At 39.9% G+C, this 21,989-nt stretch overlaps 1 long non-coding RNA gene across 1 annotated transcript; it reads left to right on the top strand.

Annotated features, from left to right (window-relative positions):
- Positions 1–3,359: 3,359 nt before the first annotated feature.
- On the top strand, positions 3,360–18,777 carry LOC134547741 (uncharacterized). The gene is made up of 3 exons (XR_010079587.1): positions 3,360–4,982; positions 16,246–16,378; positions 18,624–18,777. It is a non-coding gene; the product is annotated as an uncharacterized LOC134547741 (long non-coding RNA).
- The last annotated feature ends 3,212 nt before the right edge of the window (positions 18,778–21,989 follow it).

Below are 21,989 nucleotides of genomic sequence, written 5' to 3'. Positions count from 1 at the left end.
AAGCAGTTGTGTGATGAACTGACTGTAACCCCCAATCCCCACATGCCTGCACTGCAGGTGGGGAGGAGGTAGAGCTGAGAAGGAGGGAAGGGTGGGATGAAAATGTTTTCAAGGTCTGTTTTTCTTCTCACAATTCTGCTCTGATTTTGTTCATAATAAGTTCAGCTATTATCACCAAGTTGAATCTGTTTAGCCCGTGACGGTGTGTGATCTCTTCTGGTCCTTATTTCAACTCAAGAACCTTTTTATATTTTCTCTCCCCTGCCCAGCTGTGGAGGAGAGTGATAGAATGTCTTTGGTGGATGCCTGGCACCCAGACAGAGTTAACCCCCTACACCTGTGCACAAAGAAAGGTGGTGAAAGGCTGGAGACTTGGGCTTCCTGACCATGTTACCACCAGTGACTGCCCTGAGATGGGCCGTGGCAGCCACTGGGCCAAGCTGACCCTGTGCAGAGTAGGGGACCCCTCTAGGGTAGGTACCCCTCTAGGCAGCTTCCACAGCCACAGTAAGTAGCTTGCACCCAGCTCTAAAAAAATTCTTCGTGAACCATAGCAGAAGCCAGTCTAGCTCTCTAGCAAAGTAGGCACTAAAAGCAGGGTCATTTTGCCAGCTGCACTAGAAGAATGAATCTCCAAAGCACTCCGGGTGACTCTTGAAGCCTTCATTAAAACCTCTTATTTCACAAAGCACATCAAAATAAAGCGGGTGTCCTTGATTTATTTTAAAGAGAAGAAATTATTTTTTATCACAAGCTGTGTAATGTCTCTGTTAAATAACAAGAACAGAAGGTAGGGCATACTAAGCACTTTATTGTGTAGGTCTCTATTACTAATATTTTAGGGGTTACAATGTGAGACATTTCCATTCTTGATGATTCACAAAAGGATACCTACAGTAAACAATAGTTTTCTTTTTTGTGAAATTGGTGAATAATACAAAGTTTAAAGAAATTTATTTTAAAAATTAGACCATCTATTTAAGCATCTAGCCATTAGTGCCAGCTTGTAGTTACAATGAAGGTTCTGCCTCTACAGCATCACATTAATGTGATGAAGTTCTACATCTGAATTGCCTCCTCCCTACCCTTGTCACTCCAGAAAACACCCTTTCAATGTTATTAATTTCCATGCTAACATCAGATAGCTGCAAGATCTTACTTCTTGTTATGTATTATAATAAGTGTGCATATTATTTCAGAAAGCAAGGAATAACTGCACATAAAAATGAATTTACACACATGTATATTCACAACTTACTGAACTTTGCTCATTTCCCTTCATTGTCCATTTGGCTATGTGTATCCAGATGCTTCTATCCCAGCTGAGAGAAGAAGTGAGTCCACTTTGGCTTTCTTGCTGTTCTTCATCAGGTTTTGCAGCTCCTCTGGTTTACAACAATCACTGTGAAATATGAGGAACAGCAAAAGACAAGAAGTGAGACATTCTGCTGTGTGCTTCGTAAGCACTCTGATAAGCAGTGTGGCAGGCAGGAAAAGATCCAAGGTCTTGGCAGTGCTCAGATGGTCTGAAGGAGAAAAAGGCTGGCTTAGCCAGGAATTCCTGCAAGATCAGCTGGACCCTGCAAAAGAGTATGGAGAAGTGGCTCTTGCTCCAGGCCAGCTCTCTGTCCTCCTTCTTGGAGCAAACGGTATTGTGGGAGATGGTGTGAACATGTGAGGCATTTGGAGGGCAGTAGTTAACAACTACTGTACTCCACAGTGAGGATATCTTTATCACAAACATGGTGTGTGCAATATGAGCCCCTCCTCAGCTCTGTCCCTTGCACAAGACAAATGGGCTGCTGGTGTGTGCTCCAAGGTGTCAGCAGACATCAGCATCTTAAAGATACCCCTCTGCCTGCTGCAGGATATCAGCAGAAGAAAATTGGGTCAATTGGGTCTTAGAGAAAAGAAAATGTTCTTTTCTCTAAGAATCAACATTTTTCCCTAAATTTCAGAGTAAAGAAACTATTTTGATGGTGACACCTGACTTTCAAGATAACAGGGGCTTAAAAACAGGCCAGAGAAAATTGTAACTGGTCTAAATGGTTGGCTTCATGGTAAAGCAAAGGCACAGCTGTCAAGAAAGGTTTATAATTTTATTTTCACATGGAAAACAATGGAAAACAATCTGCTTAAGCTTGCCATATGGTTTTCATTGGAGTTATTCTGTGTTTATATATGTGTGTCTGTATGTATATATATGCATAAGCTATTATATTATATGAGATTTTGACCTGCTTACCTGCTTCATTAAACAAGGATATCTGAAAATATGTCTGCCACTCATTAACCGCCCTTTTCCTTTTATATCTAAAAATTTAGGATTGGCTTGCTCTGAATATTTAGATATTTCAACTTCAATATTAACAAAAGTAACTTAAAAGATCCAAAATATTCTACTTTGTCTAGCTTGCATTTCACTTCATAACACAAGTGTATAGAAGCTCAAGGATAACCTATCTAACCAAGCTAGATGGCACAGGAATAATGTCCATTGTCATGTTACAATTTTCTACTTTGTTGAGTATAATTTTCAGTACTTTTGAAAAAATGTAACTATCTTATTTAAATTAAAATTTAAATTTCAGTTTATGTTTAGTGTGATTTATGGTCATTATCCCTTTTTCTCTAGTGGAAGCAACCCTTCCTCTGATAATAGATATAAAACCAATGGGAGATGTGAGTAAAATGTAACAATATGAGAATATGGGAATATGAAAATGCTGCCATACACAAACTGATTTGAAAAAATTCCACTTATTTCTACTTTGTTTTTACTGTAAGAATAGGTAAATAGATAATTTCTTACATATTGATAGTACTTGGTATTTTTTGTATGTCTGTTATGGTTTTGATTGTTAAATAAAAATGGCTGCTAATCTCAGCTTGTCGGTATGTCCATGCTTCCTATGACCATGCAAAACAACACAGCTAATAAAATACCATAAAATGAGCTTTCTGAAATAAATAATCTTTTTGGGAATGAATCTACATCCATTCAGTTTAGTAAATCTCAGCATAACTAAAAGCATAGTCTGTGTAACATGTGGCAGAGGGTAGAATATTAATATATTTATAAAATGCTGACAGATACTGCATTTGTCATGAGTAGAGGCTGTAAAAAAATATCCTCTTCATTCTGTCTGTGCTTGAAATTTCTTACATTTAAAACAAGGAACTCTGTCATCTCCCCAAAGTTTGGCTGCTGCAGCCCTGCAGTGGAACATTTGATACTGTCATGATGAAACTCAGACTATAATCTGCCAAGAACAGAGGTTGCCAGGTCAATCTTCTGATAAGTATGGCTGATTTGCCTCAATACAGCAGTGGAAAATATGCAAATTCACAGGGTGACTAATTACCCCTTGGGAAAACTTAAGAAACTGGTCTGAACTCCTCTGTAATTAAAACCATCTAGATAATGTAAACAATTGTCTCGTAAGCATTTCGCACTGGAAACTTTCTGCAACTACTTATTCTGTGGACTGGCTTTGTATTTGCCAAGCTCCTCAATGCATTTTAAGCTCATTAAGGCTTAGCTCCTGCCAAGGACTTTCTGTTTCAAGTCATCCAGTGCTCACAGGTGGCAGTTCTGGTTGGAGGCTGGAACTATAACCTTGTGAAGTATTCACAGCTGAGGGGGCAGCATATCACATGTCTGCGGCCCCCAGCAGCACCTGAAGTGGCAGCAAGAGAGGGGCAGCAGGACTTTTCAGAGGCCCCTGAAACTCCAGATGAAACTACTGGAGAAAGAACTGGAGATGTAGTACTGGGGGGAAATCAGCATGTGGAGTGTTGGGGGCTTGGTATGCATATACATGAAAAGCCAGGGCACCAGCTGTAATTAAAGTCAGCTGCTTGCTACTCTGTTTTGTTAAAGACCCTGCCTTGTTTCCTGGCCCCATTTTTTTTTCTAACACATCCTTCCAAAAATGTTAGCAAAATGGTTAATCAAAAGTCTCTTAATCTCAGTTAGACTTCTGATCTAGAGTAATAAACTTTATGATTACAGGAAACTACAAATACTTTTGCAAGTATCTTTTTCTAAGTGAAAAAGTACTTTTCATATGAAATAACTTGTAAGTACTTTTATCACATGAAATAACAGGTGCTTTTTTTTTTTTTTTTTTTTTTTTTTTTTTTTTTTTTTTTTTTTTTTTTTGACAAGTGGGCTCAGTGATTCTGGGAAATCAGAATCACTGAGAATCTGCTTTTACTCCAGAGTGTAATTGGTCACAGTATTTCTTTATAGGATGTGTTCTGAATACATGTTCTAGATATCAGCTACTTGGCACTAAACCATGAAAGTTCAGGTGGTTTTCTTCCAGCTTCCCTGCCCTTCCCCTCCCAACAGGAGAACAAACCACACTGTTAACTGTAGAGACTGAGATGTACTGATGGTGACTTGCTGAGCTTATTTAATAGATCATGAGCTAATAAATAATATTGTGCTTGGAAAGGGATTTGGCTTGTGTGGAGCAAGAGCTACTAGATGAGGAAGAAAAACTGCAACATTTGAGTATCCCATATTTCAAGCCCTGAGTAAGGCAAGAGCCAGTGTAGGGGCATGTGTGCATGTGTGCTTTGTAGAGCACTGGTCACAAGAGAGCAGTGAATAGAAATTTCAATTGCATGGAAGTTCAGCCAGGTCAATATTCAGTAATGAATTTGAATCTTTATAATAGGCAAACTGTTGGACTGAGAGACACTGTGTTGTGTGGTGATTCAGTCCTGAATCTGAATGCAGCTGAGCTGTGGAGCCTCAGTTTGCCTGATATGTGAAGTAAATGCAGTTTCCAGAAATCACTGGTTGGTGGTCCAGAAGGTTAGTTCTTTGTTTACTCTCAGAAAACCTTCAGGAAAGGCCAACACAGAGATTTCCTTGTGCATTATGTTGAGGCATTCCCATCTCAAAAAATCCAACCAACCACCACCAGCACCAACAAAAAACAACCGGAAAGAAACCCTACCAGCTGACTGTGAGTATACATCTCCCCGCCCTCCCCCCCCCCCAAAAAAAAATAGGCTGGGGAAGGTCAGAATCTGCAATTTTGCAATTTTCCTTAGTTCCCAGATTTCTTGAATAAGATTCCTACAAAGCTGTTCAGAAAATTTGAAATATTGTGGGCTGGGAGCTGCTCTTTTGCTGAGGCTCAGCTGTCAAAATTAATTGCTACTTACTAGTATCCTCCTGCATCCGTATCTCCAAAACATTTGATGGACCTTGTTGCTATTGCAAAATGGGCCAGAGGAGCACTACAGGCACATTTTTTTTTCTCTTCTAACGGTTCATGTAGCTATTTCTTCAGACTCAGTGATAGGACTAGGGTGTAGTGTATAGGCCCAGAAAATAACTTCTTACCACAACCCAAGATGTGAGAAGGATCCTCTTATCACATCCTATAAGTGGAAGAACCTCTCAAGAGAAGTCCACCACAGCTTAACTGGGGCTAGCTGCCTCCCATTTTTGATGGGTTCCTATTGGGGTGAGCAAGTGCTACAAGAGAGCTGGAGAGGGACTTTTTACAAGGGCATGTGTGACAGGACTGGAGGAATGGCTAGACAATGAACAAGAGTACATTTAAATTTGCTATCTTCAAGGTAAGAGTTAAATATTTGATTTCCAGCTTGTTTTTTTTGGAAAATTTGTGAAACAGAGGTAGCTCCAACCCAGAGGCAAAGGACAGAACATAGACAGAACAGGACTTTACACTGTCAGATAGTGAAGAAACTCATATCCCTCTCACCTCTCTTATAACATGGGGGGGACACTAAAGTCCTTTCAATTCCACTTCTCCATCTGTTCTTAGTTAAAAACATAAACAGTAAAACAAATGAAGAGAAATGGTGACAGTTTGAGCTACCAGAAATAAGTATAAAGAGTGTTTCTTAATATTAGATATTTTTCCAGTCCACAGCATAGAGAAAAAACGTAAATGTCTCAGAAGAAATCAAGTTTCTGTTCCTCTTTGTCTCCTGCTGGTTGCCAAATGTTATGGAAGTCTGCCTGAGGCTCACTAACACTGAAACTATTATCTATCTAAATCTGGGGCAGCTGAAGTTGCATTCATATGTTCATTAGAGCTATTCTGGCAATAGAAAATGAAAGATTCTGAGGCTATATTACATCAGAGACAAGCACTTTTTCATTCTCACAGTGCTGCTGTGGCTATATCAGCACGGCAGGTTGCCCATCTCATGTTAAATTGAACCCAAAACTGCTGCATACTACAACAACAAAATAACTCCCAGTACCCAGGCTCTTCCACTTAAAACCACCTGGCTTATCTTCCCTGCACTCTCTGCCTGTAGAAGGCCATAATGGAAAGAAATAGCAGAATTCTGTGCTGCAGGATTGCTGGCAATGATCTAGAGAGCTGAACAAAGGACCTGATAAATTTCACCTCAATTCTGGTTCTAGAGGCAGTCCCACAATTAGTGCAGAAACAGTTAAGTTGCTGTTAAGTTTCCAAAACATAATTCAGTATCATCCTGCAAAAGTGATTTTTCCCATAGCCAGAAGACTATAGATTCATCCTCTTAGATATATTTTCCCAAAAAGAAAGGAACTATGTTGCTGAATACTTGCAATGAAAGTTTGGGGGTTTTTTTGTTTTGTTTTGTTTGTTTTTGGTTGTTGATGGTTTTGATTTTGTTTGTTTGTTTTCCTTTTAATTTTATTAATTTGCCACTTGTTGCTATCATGTTTTGAAATTAGATTCTTCATCATTTGCATTGCCATGAAATTTGAAAACCCAAGAAAAAGATCAAGTCTCCTTAGTGTCTAGCAATATAACTAAGGGGGGAAAAAAGCATCTGTGTGGGTTTACAAAGCAGATGAAAACTGAGAGGCAAAAAATGGCTACATCCAAAATAATAGGTCCAATAACTCAGTACTGACCAGCGTATCTTGGACAATTGCCTCAGCACATCAGCAGCTTAGCTTTTGCCAAGTTTTCTGAGAAAAGTGCTTTGTACATGGGAATATGAAGAACAGCTTTTTGTGATTGGTTATAGAGAATTTCCTAGCTAAATACCTAATGCAAAGGGTAGCATGAAATAAATAACAAAAGTTCTCATTTCTACTCCAAGGTAAACCAAAGAGGAAGGACCTGGTTAGTCAGTGATGACAGACATTGAGAGAGGAAGATAAGGAGTCAGATAGTGGGGAAAACTGGAGAAAGATGAAATGGGAGGGGAGAGGCTGATTATTACAGCCTGTAGAGTATGGGAGAAGAAAAAAGCAGCAGAAAGACTATCAGGTGGGCCTAGGTGTGTAGCACAGCCAGAAGCTGAAGGCATAGGGTCATGTTGAGTTCAGCAGTGCCAGATCCCTGTAACATAGAAGCTGAGTCTCAAGAAACAATGCAGGAGACTAACAGGGATGATGAAGATGTTAAGGGCCCCAGATGTATGAGGAGTATGAGGCTGGAGAGAAGCCAAGGCTGGTAGCAAGGTGAGGAAGGACAGGCCAGCCCAAAGCTGGGTGACGGGTATGGAATTTGCATTTATCTTGATGCAAGGGAGGGAGAGGCTGAATTGAAATGGGTAAAACACAATCAGCCACAGAAACATGGTCCCAAAGGGGAAAGGAGAAGGATGGGGAAAAGAGAGAAATGAGAGAAGAAATAAATGCTGGGAACTGTATTGTGTATAATGAGAAGGGCAAATGGCAGTGAAAACCCTTGAGTGAACAGATCTGAGAAATCTGATAGAACATTCTGCAACTGCAGAAATTTCCTGTGTTTTCATATTTATAGGAATGGTCCAGATAAAATTGCAGTGTTCCTCATCTTATTTTTCTAGAAAAATATTGACATTTATTTTGTGTGCATGACTAAGAAAAAAATTCAAACAAGGAAATGGCATTAGTCTATCCAGTCCTTGCTACTTCTCTAGATACTCAGTATTTTAGAGGCTGTGCCCTTTGCTTGGTGCAGGAATATTGTACTGAATGCTGCTTGGAAAATATCTTCCCTCACAAATACAGGGGTAACTTGCTCAGTGACTCCTAAGAATTTCATACTTGCATATGAACCAAACCTCTCCATTGGACTGATCACTACACAGCTCCAGTTTTCCTCTGCATGAAATCAACCGGCATGAGTAGACTTATCCTACCATAATACTGCACCAGTGAAAGACACATTCCCTCCTCCTAATTGCATGCACCTCCTAAATGCTCCTAGTGGATCATTTCCCACATTGTGAACCTGTGCCATTTGGAATTTTGGAGAGATTTCTGGGAACAGTAAATTCATATATGGTTTTTGCTTTCTAAAGCAAACAAACAATTATCCAGGCATTAGAAAAACTGAGCTAGAGAAGAGGAAAAAGTTGAATGGGCAGATTTACATCTGCATTTTTTCCAGAGTTTGGTTTTGGCTGATTATAGGCAAAATGTAGCCACAAAAATTGAATGCAAATGAACACCATTAATATGAAAATCTACCCTTGTCCAAAAATTACACTGCATGGAAGAAAACAAAAATCCAAGGTAGATCCCTCCAGTCACTGTGCATTCATATTTTCAGGCAGAGAACTTGGTCATCAAATGTGCTGTTGGTGGAGCATGCTCAAAACTGCTGCTCTTTTGGAATCCTGGAGCAATGTGAGACCACGGCTAGATCTCACTACAGCTGTGAATCATTTTATCACAAACTTCTCCAGAGAGGACTCCTCTGAAATCAGCAGACAACTGAATCTTCTGCTGCTCTTATTTAGTCTGGCATGTCTTGTCTGAGACTGAGAAAGGAGATGACAGTTTTCTGAGATAAACCCTGACCTGAGGCTACCCATTCATTCAGCTGTTTTGGGAAGCCATTTGTTACAAACTTATGCTCTACATACATGGAGCTTGCCTTTCATCTTCTTCCCCCTTCAGAGGTCATTTTATAAGTTTCCTCTTAATACCATCAGCCTTTTGGGTGAGCTGGGACAGATGAACACCACTGAGGAGAGGGGACAGTATCCAGTGTTTTTAAATTCGGCCGTGACTCTTTGTGGCTTATTACCGTGTCTGAATACTTGATTAATGCTAGACAAAGCAGAATGCAGAGTGCATTGGTGCCAAATCAAGAACTGAAACCACACTACCATTATGCATAGAGTTATGTGATCTAAAGCCACATAATTTTAAAGAATAGCCATGCTGAGTTTTTCTTACTTTTTCTTTTTTGATTAATTGAGGGTTCTTATGCTTTGGACTTTACAGTGATGTGTCTAAAATCTCTTAGCGTTGACTTAAATGAAAGTTGAAATTTCTTAGTACTCATTAAACTTCTAAGGAAGCCTTTAGGAATTGTAAGGCTGACTCTGAAGCCAGCAGGACTGGTTACGACACATGAATGCCCTGGAGATTCAGCCTAAATTAGAGCAAAGCTCTGCTCTCAGCTGTAGTGGTAGGAGTGTGGAGTAGCAGACATAAAGATTTACTCCACAAAAAATGAAAACATACATATGCTGAAATGAGAAGATACATATGTCCAGGTTTTTTTCTGTATTGCTAATTAAAAAAACCCCAACAACAACAACCCTAGAGAAACCGGAATAATACTATTTTGTAAAAGCACAGGCTATTTTCCGATTAAAAATGGATAGAAGTATTAGCCAATGATGTTGTCTAGATGAATATCATAATCTTAAAAGTATCCTTGAGCCAATAGTTATTACTTAGGGTGTGTTCATCCCAGGAAATTTAGTGCAGTGAAAAGACCCAAACCAGTAAGTTCCACACATTGTGCAGCTCAGGATTCATTAGCTGGAGGACACTCTGTTCCAGCACTGGTCTGACATGGCTTTTAAGCTTGTTTTCTGCATTGTTAAAGACCTGGCACTTCTGGCTGTTGACTAGGCAGAGGGGATATGCACTTGGATGTCTCTGTATCTCCCATACTATACGTCTGCTTCACAACTTGCACATCCAAACCAAATTCAACTAATAGTTTTTGCTTGCTACCCCTCACTTCTGGTGACTGGCTCAGCAATAGCTGTAAGTCATGGGTTCACACTCCTCTTTAACCTCCTCAGGAAAACCAGACACAGTGGGAAGGAACCTTTCCAATAGTTATAAGTAGATGGCATGGATAGCTTCTTTACAAAGGGTGCAGCAAACAAATAAAACATCTGATGCCTTTTGTTCTTAATTTTTATGATCCTAGTTGTATGTTTAATGCAAAGTGTGCTGTATCTTGTGTATTTTATATATATATAATATTTTAGTTTATTTTTGATTTTATTGCTGTCAAAGGCTTTAAATTTGTAAATTATGTAATGTGAGGAATATGCTCTATCCTTCTACATGAATATCATCACTGCCCAGCACAATCTTATACAAAATTATATAATGAATATAATATAATACAATACAATATAAATCAATATAATGCAATACAACACAATACTGACTCACTGCTGACACACTGTTGCTTGTTAACTGAGAAACCTCTCCAGAACAAGTCAGATAGAGCAGGAATAGAAGCAGTGAAATACAGCTGTGAGTGAATAACATGGGAGGTGAACAGTCATTAGAGAGTAAGTAGAGCTATAAGTGGTTTTTAGAAGCCCTAAGGATTCCAGGCTGCCAGTTGTCAGAGCTGAAAACATGGATTGAACAGGACATGCAGAGTCAGCTAACACCGTGGCAGTGCTCCAGGAAAAAGGAACTTGACCACCAGTAGGAATGCAGCTGAAGAGCCAATGAAGTCCTTTTGGCTTCTGCTGGCTGCTTCATACCTCACTGATTTTTTTCCCTCCATCCAACAATAACTTAATCTCTCTCCGTTTCCTTTGTGCATTATCCTGTATTTATATAACTCTATAACCAGGGCATTTATAGCATCCGAAGTGGAGTATCTGCCCCTTGGTCTCTCCCTGCAGTGTTGCTGTTCTATGGTGAAGATAGGGTTGGGAAGCTTGCAGAGCTTAATCACTTGCAGAGGAGCTGCCAGCTTCAGACTCTTTCCTAGGTCTTCAAATACATGCTTCAATCAAGCTACCTAAATCAGACCCTTCTGACCTTACAGTGCAGCCTGCAGATGAACTTATTTTTTCCTTTTCTGCTTACTGAAAGCTGCAATTGGACATAACAGCCAGTCAAAAGGATAGTGTTTACCTCTTCCCTGTAGATTTTTTTTTTCATTTTCTAAGGAGTAGCCAGACACTTCTAGCTTTGTCAGGGAAGGTGAGTTAACAGAGGCAATTCCTTTTGTACCTTCCATCTTTTCTCATCCTGCCCCTCAAAACAAGAAACAAAATGTTTCCTATTAAGGTAACAGCAAATCAAATTGCTTTACTGAAGTGTTCAATGTACATTGCTCTGCACTGAAATTGCCTGGTTTATGGTGTTGTTTGCCTTACGTTGAGGGAAAAAATATAGATTTCAGAGTAAGGTCTTACAAAAACATAGACTTCTATGGCAGAGTTAACTGTAAGCAGCCTGCTAAAAGTCATATATAAATGAACTCTGTGACAGTTCATATTACAGTTATAAATATAAAAGGGACAGACTCACCTGACACCCTGACTGGTTTTTGCAAGTGTTACTTTGCATTCCTACAAGTCAAGTGAAAATTCCCAAATGCTGGCCACCGTCCAATGATCTTTCCCCCCGCCCTGGCTCACCACCTTGGCCGTGTTTGAGGCGCCGTGGTGTGTTGTAATTGGTGGTTTTTCTGAGCCCATGCAGACTGCCAGTGTCGTCAGGGAGCATTGCTGGGGATGGCAAAGACTTCCAGCCTTGCTCCAAGGCTCTTGGCAGCACAGGATACATGTGCCCGCTGTGCCCTATGCTTGCACCCCAGCCAGCCAGACACGCACCAGACAAACTGGATGGTGAAGAAACGGTGTCACCCAAGCCTGTGTCACCTCATGGGGGTGGCAAAATCCTTGGGTGAGGGGTAAGAGAGCATTCTGGGAGAGGTTCACTTCTTCCTTCAATGTGACCTCCTGAACCTGCTTAGGAGTTGTCTGCAGTGCAGCATCAGGTGTTCTGGCATCTGAAAAACATATGGCAGGGAGTCCACAAGGTCGCTTACAGTGGCACATACCTGATGGCACTGACACTTCTGTGTCTCTTAGGTCCTCCCTAGTAGGGTTCCCATGGATTTGAGGGACATATTCATCCTTTGAAAAAGCCACTCAGTGATGAGTGGCTCAGCCACTGAGCAAAGATGTCCTTGAGATAATCTGAGTATCACCCTACTGTGACAACTCTCAGAGCAACAGAGGCCAGCAGTGAGGTGTCTACACAGGCCACTACTGCAACTTAGAGAAGAAAGAAAGGACAAAGACCACCATCTGAAATACATCTTTTGGCATCTCTCATCCCCTCCTCCTCCCTCTGGAACTTTCTACTTATGTAGATGCAGTGAGAATCCCACATTGCTGCAGCTTTGTTCCCTTCTGATGAACCTTGGGGACACAATGTGGTCTTTTCTGTAACTTCAGTCTCCCAAATTCAAAGCAGGATCGTTTCTTTTGTGATTTTGTTTACTGATTGTACCACACACAGAAGATGAAAAATGCTGTGGATGTGGGGTTGGAAAGGATTCCTCTCTTGAGTATATATTGTGGAATGACAAAAGCCTCCTCGGTGACTCAAGAGTGGCTTCCTTGACCACAGCAAGAGGAGAGCACAACTGTTTTGGGCTTTCCTAAAAAACTTCTGCTACCACAGCGGCCAGGACTTCTTAAAAAGAGGTTATTTCTGTGTCACAGGAAGAAAGGGTACTGAAATTTGTCATTAAGGTCAGGAAAATAATCCAGGTCAGAAGTTCTTAACATCTTGGGGTTTATCACTAAGTAAACAAGAAGAAATGAGTCACCAGTGGCCCAAACTCTATGAAAAAACCTCCACCCTCAAAACTTAATAAAAGCTTTTCTTCGTGCTCTGTAGTCCTGTGTCAGATATGAGGCTTCATGTAACTGCAACTTGTGAGTGACAGAACTAAGAGGACTTGATCAAACCTGCATAATAGACACAAGCTAAAGGAGAAGGAGAAATGGATAGGATATTTTGATAGACGTGGGGCAACTGTGTCCTCTCCTTCTGTTTGGAAGATATTTTAGTTTGCCTGTGAAGAAAGCAAGGCAGTAGGTCTGAGATAAAAAACTCTTCCTACTTCTTCAAAATCAAAACTTGTTAATGTTTAGGAAGATAGAGGGGAAAAAATCAATATATGCCTAGAAGATACACTCTTTTTGATGGAAAATAATAAATAAAATAATGTTTTGTTTAGGATTAGGAGTTAAATTGTGTGTGTCCTGGCATACAGATAATTTCTGAGAATATCAGAGATGAAAAGAAGCCTTTCTTCACACCTGTGAGCTTTCACAAGGAAGCACACAGCTCCCTGCCCTCACTGTCAGATGTTTTACTTTCCATTGACACAGCAACACCCCAAGACAATTATTCACCAGGAAGCCAGCAGGAAATACATCTTGGTTTGGTCTGGCCACATTACACACACAATTAATTCCTGTAACTCCCATCACAATTAAAAACTCTGATTTAGATCCTAGGAAGACACTGCCTTGCTTTTTTAACTACCCAATTATTTTTACAGTAGCTTTTACTCCAAGGCTTGGCTTTCAAACTCTTCTCTGCAGGTCAGACAGACAAGGGCAGGGACTGTCACTGCTAGCTGTGCACGTGCCAGCAGTGGCACCTGCTAGACACCAGTGCCATTTGCTGGCAGCTCCTGCAGGCAGGTGACTGAGAAATGAGCAGTTCAGCTGGGGACATGCTGTTGCAAGTCGTAGTCACTGCTTTTCCAGACACCAGTTTGTTACAACTCTTATCTTAAAAGTGCCCTGCACCAGCAGGGCTAGTCTAGGTTCAAGTGTGACTACAAAGGCCACATGCTGCCTGGGTGCTGGGGTATGGCTGCAGTCCCCCCGGCCCTCCCCCAGTGGGTGTTTGGCCGGTGAACAAGCCTCAGCATGAGCCCAGTCAGCATTCCTGGAGGCAGATGGTCTTGGGACCAGAGAAAACTTTCTCACCTAACTTGCTGACTCAGGATGCTCCAAGGCAATGATCTCATGTCCCTTTCCTCTAAAACTTTCTCCCCTCTCAGGAAGCAGCTGTTTATTGCTTGTTGGTTGGCAGCTCGGTTACACTGCTGGTTTTGAAATCAAAGGCATCAGTAGCAGTTCTGCTCTGTCATTTTTGTGCTGACCTCCAAAATATTATCAGATAAGGGCCATCTGCTATCGAGTCTGACGATCCAGTCGGGGATAACATTTCTACTCCATAAGAATTCACAGCAATTTGACATTTATTTTCACTCCGAACTGGAATGAAAGCTCAACACACTCAGACTTTCCCTGTCATTGAAATTCTTAGTGCTGCCTCAAGGAATTTTTTTTTATCCATAACACTGCAGCATTTGATAAGGTAACAGTATTTTACTTCAGTAATGCTGAAAAGTGGAAGTATAATGTTGGAAAAAATTTATGAAATATTAATATGCTAAATTTAGTTTAGTGATGCATTTAGATATGTGGACTCCACAATGAAACACAAAAATATGCCTAAATGAGGAATTCAAAATATTTTGAGTGAATCAAGCATATTTGGGAAAATAGGGACAGCAGATTTGAATCTGGTTTTGAATATGTAGTGGTATTTCACATATTTTTGCAGCATTATTTTCTGACAAGAGATATTTTTCTGTCTTCTGTCCAAAATCTATTACTGGTCCCAATAATCAGATGGTGTCCTGGTTTAGCTAAATAGTGTGTCTTACCCTGCTCTTTAGTGCAAGAGTTCTAGCTTCCCTTCAGCCATGTATCCTTACTTTTCTTGTAGCTTCTGGGACTGTTTCTGGGTGCATGATGGTGACTGACAGTCTTCTGCTGTACTCCTCAGCTGAGCTCTGTGACAGACTTTTACAGCTCCCTGCTGCAATATGCTGCCAAATCCCTACCCAGAAAAGTCTCCTAAATTGTCCATGTGCTGGCTATTTGAAAGATCTGTATGAGCACTGACCCACTGACTTGTCTACATCCCCTTGCCTTGACAAGCAGCAGTTCTGCTTCTTTTCCCACTGCTGTCAATGCTGACATTAAAAAAAAAAAAAAAAAGGAAACGCTCTATTAAGATATGTATTCGGACACTAAGTGCAGAATATGTCTGACTTCAGACCCTTGCATAGGAAAAAGCTTATTAGGCCAGCATTCAGCCTTAACCTTAACGTTAACTCTTCCCTAATTAGATTTTGTTTTTTCTTCAAATATTATTGCCTTACTCCATGGTATTTAACAGCATGGGCCTATATCACACTAGAGAGTGCTTGCCTCTCCTTGAGACAGACAAGATGGTTGCACTGAGAGGACTTGGACACACTTTTTACAAGTAAAAACACTCCATGGCCTAGTGGTAAGAGAGGAAAATAGAAATGTTATGACAGTTTCTCTCTGATGGCATCCAGACTGGCTGTCTTTCTGGAAGTCCCAGTAGGTTTGTCAATTCCTTTGGACTCTGGAGAAGAAATGCATAAGGCATGGCTAAAGAAGTTGGTTTTGGGAAGTGATTCTGGAGCACTAGCACTGCCTGCTTTCTGGATCATGGTTAAACCTTATGAGAGTGCCCAAGCCTTAGGACAGTGCTCAGACCACTGGACAGATACATTTTGTGTAAATGGGTGATAAAAGGGGTTTAGGGAACAATTCAGATATGTGAACTTCCACTCCTTCTGCTGTGTGGTACCAGATTTCATGTTTCCATACATGATGTCTCATGGTGAGCCTAATGCTCTTTGTACTTTTGTGTATGACAAATTGTTTCAAAAAGAGAGCAAAGGTTCTTGGTCCTGTTTTTGCCATGGAGGTGCTATTATGGTGTCAAGTAGGATAGACCACCACACTGATGTCAACAATATTTAAAAGAAGGAAAAACTGAGACTAGTTCAATGCTGTGATCTATCTCTCAGATAAACTTATTCAAGTATGAGAGGAGGCACCTAACGTTTTCATTCAAGGTAGGATATGAAAGTAATAAAAGAAACAAATCCAAGAACAGATTTGGGCATAGTGAATAAAGTGAGCATCTTTGTATCTGTCTGATACTTAAAGCCTTTTGAAATGTGCTTGGTATATGCTTTAATTTTGCATTAAAAAGTCAATGAATAAAACACATAAAGCTAGGGAATCTCTCTTTCAAGAGGTCTCACTGAGATACGGTAATATTCTTCCAGTTTGCCGTCACTGCCCAGACTTGTGATCTTCCTCTTGGCCTTACAGTACCTAATCATGGCCAGGAGACACCTCACAGTTATGAAGCCTCCTTCCATGGACCATCTTCTGAGGATATGGCAGGTGACACCATATTCTTAGCCTGAAGAGACCTGAGAACACACAGATCTTTGCATTCTAGGTAAGTGCTTTAATCACAGCATTCAGCACAAATAGGAGCAATAACTTCTCATCCAGAATCAGCAGTGGGTAAGGTCTCTAAAAAAGAAATGGTTTTGCTGGAATGGGTGGCTCAGGTGTCTTAAGTTTTGGAAAGAACAGTTTTCTCTTTCTCCTTGTCATTCTCTTCAGAGTGAGCCAGAAGGGAGCACTTCAGCCCTATGTGTGACAGTGCTTCAGACCCCACACTTTGATCTTTTCCTCTTGGCTGTCTTATGGGCTCTGCTGTGGTGTGTCCAATCTCCCCACCTCTGAACCAGTAGCACTGGGAAAATAAGTGGTGCTTAGGCTGTAAATTCTGCTCTCATGGCCAAGACCTTCGACACTAGAGTGTAAGAATGTGTGGAAACATCACGCCTGTATAATCTTTAGTTCATGGAAGTAGAAAAATAGCCTCTGTCAACAAATGTTATCATAAAACAGGTGTGGGAACTGTAACAAATTTTTTCCCTGCTGACCAGTACATTTCAAACTATCATTTCCATTAAAACAAAAATACTGCAAATATTTGGGCAGACTTCTAAACAGAAGTCACCTGTAAACTTACCATAACCCCGGAAATAATCCTGAGACCCTCATGTCCAGACTATCTACTCCCAAGCATAAATTTCTCTCCCAGGATTAGGAATTAAGGAAATTCAAAGGAAAAATGTGCTCTTTATCTTTTCACATCTTCTAAGCTGTAAAATTTTTCTGACATAAGTTATTTCTTTTGATACTTTGGTACAAAGCTGGTATAACAGAATCTGTAGAACAGAATTTGAAAATGTAGAGTTTTAATTTAGTATAAATGTTTACTGCTTCTGAAGACAAATTCTGTGTATGGGAGTCACCATTTACAGAGTGAACCTGAACACTTTATCAGCTGGTATCACTACAAATATTGAAGGGTTTTCCTGCAGGTTCCATTTTTCACCCTCCTTTTTCTTGTTTGCTTCTTTGAAATGCTTCATTTTGCACGTTCCTCATTGTCAAACGTTTTTAAATTGCTTCTGGCAGAAGCATTTTACAAGTGGGGAGGATGCCCCAGGCTTCTTTCCCGGAAAATAGGAGACTCTGTGTGTGGGGAGGCTGACGCCAGCTATGCAAACCTTGTAGCTTTGCATTAAAAAAAAGGGGGTTTTGAGTAAACAATGGAATCCATTATTTACAGACTGTATTGTAAACATCTGTGGCAGAGAACTCTTCTTATTGTATGCCTGTAATGACAAGGGCAAACCCAGCACAGGAAGAAGGAAGGACCAACCCACTTAACAGAATGAGACTTATTTGAATTCATTTTAAAGCCACCAACAAACAATCAATGGTTTAGCTGACACAGGACATAAGCAAATAAGAAATATTAGGATACCTACGTGACATTCTGGCTCCATCAAAACAAGCAGGATGTTTGAAATTGCCATTAGATGTCAAGGCTCAGTTTCTAATCTTTTTTCCTAAAAAAACCCAAAAGCAAAACAAGTTGCTCAGCCTATATTGTAAAAAGAATGTTAAAACCATGTCTTTCTGACTGATTGAGGTACTTAACACACATTTTTTTAGGCATTTGATAACAGAAAAAAAAAAAAAAGTGAATATTATGCCACCGCTAAAAAAGGAAATAAAATGATTCCTTTGTGGACCTTGGCAAAGGACATTTCCACATTGTTACTGGCTGGCTGAGCTCTTGGCCTTAGGTCATCTGTTGTTTCAACTAGTCATTAGTGCTTTTGACTTTGGTTGTTGTCATTGCCTTGGAACTGCACTGAGGAGAGATTGTCTCTCTCCATTTTTTGCCACATTGTTCCAAAGGCAGTCTTCTAGCAAACCCCACAGCCTCTGTGCTGTGTAGCTCATCCCAGCTCCAAGGCTCCAAAGAATGTTGGGGCAAATGTATGCTGCCCTTTTTTTAACAGAAGACTGAATTTGTACCTTTTTTTCCTCCCCAAAATGCTCCCTACTTCAGCTATTGAAAGCAGCCAGCATTAGAATTCAGATTTGGTTTTCTCCTTCTTTTACGAATTTTGTTTTCACAGAGTTAATCAGATACAATAATCTGTTTTTACACTCTTGTATCATCAAACCTTTTCCTAATTTATATTGCCTGTTGTGGCTAATCCCTTTGCAGTCAAAGCTATAGAGTGCACACCCTCTGCCACAGCCTTCTTGTCTTTGCTCACACTCCCTTGAGGCTGACCAAATCACCAGATGCTTTTCTCTTTTCACAGGCTTTAGGCAATGCAGACCTTGGTGGACTGGAGTTACTGTCACTAGCACAAGATGTAAAAACCTAACTTTGCTTCTGAAAAATTCAATCCCATCTAATGTTTTTAAGCTAGTTTCAGCTAAAAAAAAAAAAAGGTTACCTTACCCCATGCTCTAGAGAAACAAGAATGTACAAGTATGTCGAATAAATGCTATTTCTTACATGCTAATATCTTGTCTGTCTGTAGGAAGCTTGTAGGAGGCAGTGGGAGGTTAGTCGTGAAGAATACTTTAGACTACTCAACTTTGCCTCATCAGAAAAATGTTAGTGATACTCTCTGTATCAGCAGTTATTAAATGGTGAATGATTAGATTTAGCATCACTGGCTAAAGCCACTGTTATAAACAGTTGTACTTAAAAAAATCCTAAGCCAAGAATTTTCCTTCTTCTCATTGTCTAAAGCTTTTCATTTAAAGCTCATCAGTTACAAACTTGCAAACATCAGTGAATACATTTGAACAAGCTAAAAATCATGTTTTTAAATTTCTTTTTATTTCCATCTTTCAGCCAGTAGGAAGTCTCTGTGACATCAGTCAGAATATTTCAAAAATGAAGAGATTAAAAACTTGGATTTTATTACTCATGGTGAGCCATACTGTGTCTTATGAAGAATTCCTCTGTACAGAGCTCCAAAGGCAGAACCAACGTAAGAGCCTGTGAGATTTGTTTGCAAAACTTCTAATGATTTTTTTATTCTGTTCTTGCTGATTTTTTAAGGTAAAGATACTTAACAGAGTGGCTTGATTTACTAAACACAAATTATTGCACGGACAACTACATATGGCACAAGAGAGCACACTTGCTCTGTTCATTGGACTATGACACTCCTCTCAAACCAGGACTGGATCTTGCCTGGAGCTGTTAGCCAAGAACAATCTCTTCAGCAAAAAGGAATTTCTAGTGGTTTACAAAACAATTATTCTAATTGTACAAGCTAAAAACTGGTCAAGACATAGACTCAGAGAAAATGGAGATGGTTTGCCCATTTATTTCCTTCCTGTAACAATGCAAGAGTGTTCCCTACAGATTTTATGTGATCTAGCCTGATTTTGAACAACTTCACAGTTTTCCACACACTTTTCTTAGGATGCTGTTCACAGCCTAACAGACTGTAAGAAATAATTGTTGCTTTCCAACCTATAGTTTCTTTTTTTAGGTGTAAATCATGACCATCAATACACCTAAATGATTCTGTCTCCTCTCACTCTGTAGAACCCCTGGGACCTTCTGGGACAACATCATTGAAACCATCACATTCCTGCTAGACAGACTGCCTGGACTGAGTAGTTCTTAAAAGTATTTAACATAGCTAAATAAAATTCGTGTTAATGATGAAAAGCTTTAGGTTCCTATGGCAACTTATATTTAATTGCCTTAATGAAAAAAGAGAAAAAAATTTTCCAGAAGTATAGTGATTTTTTTTCATTCTTATAGCAGGAATCATTTCTATGCTAATGGTACATAAATTAGAAAATCTGCAAATATTAGCATTAATGTGTAACATCATGAACTTTATGTGAAAACTGAGGAACATGATCTTCTGGCATTCTATATGTGTGCATTTCTCACCTTAAAATAAAAGTCATTAGTGGTGATAGTTTCAGTCCAGTTTAATCCATTGTTTTCTCCAGCATAACCAAGTGATCCAGTCTTTTAAGGGAGCCTTCAGACAGGCACTTGGCTAACAGTCCTGGAAAGGGAATAAATTTAACACTGGCATTGTTAGGAAATGTAAGAGTAACCTCAGGTTTGTAGTGCAAAAAAGAAAAGAGGATTTTGCTTAAAGTGTTTTGGAATCATTAGACTTACAGAACCAATAAGGCTGGGGAAGGTCTCTAGGATCATCAAGTCCAACCCTTAACCTAATATTTCCATGTCCATGTTTTAATTACATTTGTGAGGAGCAGAAGCTTACTGTGCTCTTACATGTTATACAGCCACTGCAGTGAAGGAAACTTTGACACATCTAGCAGATGCACCATAGAATTAAATAAGTCTAGGCACTTTCATTTGGGAGCTGAAAAGTGGAATGAGAAGCTCACATTTACTCCTGAAAGACAGCTTATACAAACCAGAAGTCTGAGTGTGAAATTTAATGAGGGACATTTGAGGACAAAAGTCCATATTATAAAAAAGATGGAGAGCAATGGAATTAGTGTCCTGCCTCACCTTTCACAAAGTTTTTAGCTCTGATCTGATAGAAAATGCCATTCCTACTGTGTTTCGTTACTGCCTAAGGACAGACATTTTTCAGCCCCCTTCTCTGCAGCTGACTTACATCCTAGCTGCATGGTTTTCATCCTTAATGTCAGATCCATAATAACATCATTAATAACATTAAATCATTATCCTATGGAAGTAAACTTCAGTCCAGTAGAGGCAGCATAGGGAGGCATATGGCAAGCAGCCTGCAGCAAACTAATCTGCTGACAAACCCCTCCTATCTCTCAGTGCTTTGACTTTGCCAATGTCTTTTGTTTTTATCCAGTGCTTCAGCATATCACTTCGATTACGTGTGTTTAGAGAAGAGTAGGCTTGTGTAATGTTTTCTCTGAAATTAAATCCCAGTGCTTTCATTCTAGAAGTGAAAATCCATCCTGGAAATTCTTTCCAGCCTCTGAGTGCCCTTTTTAGGTACCCTGCGGTTACAACCCTGCGGTAACATAGACCCCGTGCGTTTCAGCTCAGCTGTTCAAACACGTGGATGACCTGGACAGTTAACACTCACTCAATCCTTTCATCTGCCCTGCTTCAGTTCTTTGGAAACAGCTCTTCATTTTCTCCTCATTTGTATCAGGGCAAGTTCGAATCAGCATCTCTTCATCACAACACATCATCTTTGGGGAAAAAAAACCCACTCAAAATTGTTAAAGGAATCAAGCAAACAAGCAAGCAAGTGTTGACAGGTGCATGTAATCCAAAAGTGTAGTGTCACTGTGCTGGAACAGAGCTGCCTGAAAGGGAGAGGAAAGAGCAGGGTTCTTGTTCTTTAAGTTCCAATATTAGAATATCTCAAGGGACAGGCACGGTCTCTTTAGAAAAAAATATACTCCTTTTGCATTTTGAGCCCATCTGCAAATGATTCAGAATGTGTTTCAAAACTTGAAATTTGTAAAACTTTCCTCATTCTCTGACTGTACAATATAAAGAATTTTTCAATGGTATCCTATTGAAAAAATGTGACACTATACCCAGACTGATCATCCATTTCATTTACTAGTCTTTTGCAAAGGCAAAAGGGGACGAAATGAGAAATATGAGTCCAATTAAAAGGACATTTGAAACTGAACTTGCTCAGAAATCAAAGTTCATGAAAGAGAGACAGGAA

Source organism: Prinia subflava, chromosome 2, assembly GCF_021018805.1.
Source record: "Prinia subflava isolate CZ2003 ecotype Zambia chromosome 2, Cam_Psub_1.2, whole genome shotgun sequence".
In the NCBI taxonomy this organism is placed as follows: Eukaryota; Metazoa; Chordata; class Aves; order Passeriformes; family Cisticolidae; genus Prinia; species Prinia subflava.
This window is presented reverse-complemented; position numbering and strand designations above follow the sequence as displayed.